Here is a 5,119-nt window from a genome sequence, read left to right as displayed (position 1 = left end):
TTGAGATTCTCCTCTAATAAATCCTTTAAAATCCATGCCTTAAAAAACCCTTAACACAAAACTAAAAATCAACCCCCCAAAATAATAATAAATAAATAAACAAACAAACAAAATCCATAAGACAAAGAACCCAACATGGCTTTCTCTCTGGAGTATGCCCGCACCTTTCCCCCTCTCTTTTTGAGCCTGTGTGGTTTTTTTTCTTTAATGGGGAACAGGCCAGCATTTCCCAGCTTCCTGTACTAGGGAGCAAGAACCAGATTTCCTGGCATCCACTGAGATGGCATTCTCCACAGGAGACTATCAGGAAGGCATTATACTAGCATTTCGAGTTTGTCCTCTAAGCAGCTCTCAAAGATATTTCCCCATCCTACTCTTAAACCCATGTCTTCTCAAGGATACTTCTTTTGATATTTAAGTCTTTCAGCTCAGCACAGACTTTTTTTTTTTTTTTCGAACTTCATTGATGGTACACAACAAAGTAGGGATTTCTAAGCCCCTCCTCTTCTTCAGGGAGTCTGGGATGGAAACTGTGCAAGTCATGTTCTCAGTATGTTGGGGGATGGATCTGGGGCAAGGACTCCCCAGCAGCTGAGGGCTTCTCTTCCTCTTGCTGGGGCTGGTGGTCCAGGAAGCTCTTACTCCTTGGAGGCCATGTGGACCATTAGGTCCACCACCCTGTTGCTGTAGCCAAATTCATTGTCATGCCAGAAAATGAGCTTGACAAAGTGGTCATTGAGGGCAATGCCAGCCCCAGCATCAAAGGTGGAGGAGTGGGTGCCACTGTTAAAGTCACAGGAGACAACCTGGTCCTCAGTGTAGCCCAGGATACCCTTAAGAGGGCCCTCTGATGCCTACTTCACTACCTTCTTGATGTCATCATACTGGGCAGCTTTCTCCAGGCAGCAGGTCCAATCCACAACTGACACATTGGGGGTGGGGACACAGAAGGCCATGCCAGTGAGCTTCCCATTCAGCTCAGGGATGACCTTGCCCACAGCCTTGGCAGCCCCAGTAGAAGCAGGGATGAGTTCTGAGCAGCCCCTCAGCCATCACGCCACAGCTTCCCAGAGGGGCCATCCATGGTCTTCTGAGTGGCAGTGATGGCGTGGACTGTGGTCATGAGTCCCTCCACAATGCCAAAGTTGTCATGGATGACCTTGGCCAGGGGACCAAGCAGTTAGTGGTGCAGGAGGCATTGCTGACAATCTTAAGGGAATTGTCATACTTGTCTTGGTCCACACCCATCACAAACATGGGGGCATCCGCAGAAGGAGCAGAGATGTGACCCTCTTGGCTCCACCCTTCAAATGAGCCCCAGCCTTCTCCAAGGTAGTAAAGACACCAGTGGACTCCACAACATATTCAGCACCAGCATCACCCCATTTGATGTTGGTGGGATCTCGCTCCTGGAAGATGGAGATGGACTTTCCATTGATGACAAGCTTCCCGTTCTCCCCTTGACTGTGCCTTTGAACTTGCCGTGAGTAGAATCATACTGGAACATATAGACCATGTAGTTGAGGTCAACGAAGGGGTCATTGATGGCAACAATATCCACTTTGCCAGAGTTAAAAGCAGCCCTGGTGACCAGGTGCTCAATACGGACAAATTCGTTCACTATGACCTTCACCATCGTGTCTCAGGGTTGTGCCTGGCATTGCGCGCAGGAAGACGCGGCTATTTACCAAACAGGAGGAGCAGAGAGCGCCCGCGGCAAAGAAGCTGCAGTCGCAATTTATAAAAACCGGGCGGGGCTGGGGCCTCCAGCCTGCCCGCCCAGTCTCAGCCCAAGGGCACTGAAGCGGGAACTACGTGCGCCAGTAAAATCTTGAATAGCCAGGCCCCTCTTGTTCTTTTGGACCAGCCTGGTCTTTTGAATGTGCACGCCCGGCACTTGTGGGCCAGGGACGGAAAGGGGGGAGGAGGTGATCGGTTATGGTGAGGAGGACGTGCCTGTGGCCATGCTGGAGAGGGTGAACACGAGGACAGGGGCCCTGGTGGGAACTGAGGACTTCCGGGAGCTAGGGCGTTACTTGTTGCAGTTGCACGAAATGGGAGGAGAGCTGGTAGGATAGGGAATTGGAGCTGAACTGGGTGGCTGACGGCTGCACGCTGCCACCCTGTCCCCTTTCTCTCAAAGGCTGAGCGGCGGGAAGGCTGAGGAACTTCTCGAGGCTTTTCGGTTGTGACACGACAGGGGAACAGTGAAGAAAAGGCCCCCGAGGGGCCAATGCGCCTCCTGCAGGGTTCTTCTCAGACTCCCCTCCTCCTCCCTATCCCCTGGCACTGCCTCGCTGGGCCTGGGGCCTGGGCTGAGCACTGAGCAATGTGGCCTGGAAGGGAGGGAGGTTGAGGGGGAGGTATCTGCGCTGAAGGTCATGCTGTCCTGCGGCTCGGACCTCGGGAGTGATAATTGGGGCAGACCAACTGGGCCCTGTAAGCTCCAGCGGCTCTCTCCCCGGCTAGACCTGGGCCCCAGAGGGAGGATGGGATCACTGCTGGGGGGCGCCCATCAAGTCGCTCCTGGGAAACCTGAAGGCTGTGCCTTAGCACAGACTTTGATGGAAGTAATTTATTTCCCTTTCTTTGTTTATAATATGAGGTAATCACAAGAGGATACCCCCAAACATTTCATTTGTAAATTAACCCAGCCAAAACGAAACAAAATAGAACTCTGCATCATTTGAAAGGGAACATTCGATGTTATTAAAATATGGTTGTTGGTCCTGGCCAGTTAGCTCAGTCAGAGTGTTATCCTTTTAAAGTGTCCAAGGTGTGGGTTCCATCCCTGGTCAGGGAACATACAGGAAGCAACCAATGAATGCACAACTAAGTGAAACAGCAAATGAATGCTTCTCTTGCTCTGTCTCTCTAAAAGCAATCAATAAAAGAAATAAAAATATAGTTATTGATGATTTCCTTTGCTCTGTAAATCTTTTTAGTGTGCTAAAGCCCCAAAAGGACGATCCACGGAATGAGAGAATATATTTGCAAATGTATATCCAATAAAGGGTTGAGATCCAAATTATATAACAAACTCATTCAACTCAGTAACAAAAAAATAGACAATTTGATAAAAAAAAAAAAAAAAAAAGGGCAGATGACATAAGGAGACATTTCTCCAAAGAAGATATACAATTGGTCAATAGCCTGACCTGTGGAGGCACAGTGGATAAAGTGTCGACTTGGAATGCTCAGGTCGTCAGTTCAACACCCTGGGCTTGCTGGGTCAAGGCACATACAGGAAGCAATTACTACGAGTTAATGCTTTCCATTTCTCCTCCATCTTTCTCTTTCTCTCTCTCCTATATAAAAATAAGTCAATAAATAAAAATTTTAAAAAATACAAATGATCAATAGACATATGAAAATATTAGCAGTGATTTTAGACCTCAGTTTTTGAGTTTGGCAAAGAAAGAATTTAGAGCCAAGAATTCTAATGCAGTAAGTTTTTTTTTTGTTTTATTTTGTTTTTTGTATTTTTTAGGTGAGAGGAGGGGAAATAATGAGGGAGATTTCCACATGAGCCCCAATTAGGATCCACCCAACAACCCCATCTGGGGCCAATGCTTGAGTACCAAGCTATTTTTAGTGCCTGAGGCTAACATGCTTTGACCAACTGAGCCATACTCAGCAACCGGGGCCACACTTGAACCAATAAAGCAAATGGCTGTGGAAGGAGAAGAGGGAGAGAAGAGGGAGAAAAAGGAGGGGGGAGAAGTTGATGGTCACTTCTCCTGTGTGTACTGCAAGAAATTTATTTCCTTTTAGAAAGAAAGTCACAGAGGGAGAAGAAGTCAGTCAGCTGGGCTGTGTGGACTCAGAAAACAAGTCACCTAAGCAAACAAAGGGCCCTTGGAGAAAGAAAGCAAAGATACACCACCTAGGAAAGAAAGGGGTAAAGGTGCATGTGTGCTGGGGGGGTGAAGCACTGGGTCCTTTGTCAAAAGAATTTTTCGTCTGACCTGTGGTGGCATAGTGGATAAAGCGTCGACCTGGAAATGCTGAGGTTGCCGGTTCGAAACCCTGGGCTTGCCTGGTCAAGGCACATATGGGAGTTGATGCTTCCAGCTCTTCCCCCTTCTCTCTCTCTGTCTCTTCTCTCTCTCTCTCTCTCTTTCTTTCTCTGTCTCTCCCTCTCCTCTCTAAAATGAATAAATAAAAAATTAAAAAATTAAAAAAAAAAAAGAATTTTTATCTGTTCTCTAAAGATGGAAATTTTAGGGGAGGATCTTAATAAAATATTCATAAGCTTTCTAGGTGTGTCCTTTACTATGCTGATTTATCAAAATGAGCATATAGGGTCAGGGTAGAGGTTTCTACTGATTGGTTAGCGCTAGGGTCTGGGGTCATTGGCCATTGCATCTGGTCCTGATGCCAGTCATGGCACCACTTCACCTGGTTTTGCTGCTTTTCAGGGCCTGGAGCTGAAACACAACTGAGGTCTAAATGTTATCTCTCATTTAACCAAAACTGTCTCTGTGGTCAGCAGAAGTGAAGCTTTGTTCCTAAAATGCTGATCAGAATCTCATTGTCCTGAGGGCTTAATGCTTAAGGAAATGGTTGTGCAAGGGAAAAGGAGGCAGGTGAGTCAGGGTCCTGGATGCGGCCAGTTTAAATCAGCTGTCTCAGTTTCCCCATCATTTGTCAAGAAATTTTCCTAACTTCTTACTTTCCTGCATCAAAAAGATGCTCAGCATCACTAATCATCAAGGAAATACAAGTCAAAAACCACAATGAGATAGTATTTCCACCAATCAGAATGGCTATTATGAAAAAGTAAAAAAATAACAAATGTTGGAGAGGACGTGCACTGTTAGTGTGACTGCAATTTGGTGGCAATCACTATGGAAAACAGCATGGCAATTCTTCAAAAAGCTAAAAATAGATTTATAATACAACCCAGAAATTCCACTTCTGGGCATTTATACAAAGTAAATGAAAACACTAATTTGAGCCCTGACTTGGTAGCTCAGTTGGTTACAGTGTTGTCCCAATATGCCAAAGTTGTGGGTTTGATCCCTGGTCAGGGCTCATACAAGAATCAGCCAGTGAATGAATAAATAAATGTAACAACAAATCAGTGTTTCTCTCTCTCTCTCCCCCTTCCTCTCTC

The 5,119-nt window shown here is 46.4% G+C and overlaps 1 pseudogene; it reads right to left on the bottom strand.

Annotated features, from left to right (window-relative positions):
• Positions 1-550: 550 nt before the first annotated feature.
• Positions 551-1,639, bottom strand: LOC136394772 (glyceraldehyde-3-phosphate dehydrogenase-like; annotated as a pseudogene).
• Positions 1,640-5,119: the final 3,480 nt, after the last annotated feature.

This window comes from Saccopteryx leptura, chromosome 2 (assembly GCF_036850995.1).
Source record: "Saccopteryx leptura isolate mSacLep1 chromosome 2, mSacLep1_pri_phased_curated, whole genome shotgun sequence".
Classification (NCBI taxonomy): domain Eukaryota; kingdom Metazoa; phylum Chordata; class Mammalia; order Chiroptera; family Emballonuridae; genus Saccopteryx; species Saccopteryx leptura.
Note: the sequence above shows the minus strand (reverse complement) of the source record. Positions and strands in the feature narration are given on the sequence as shown.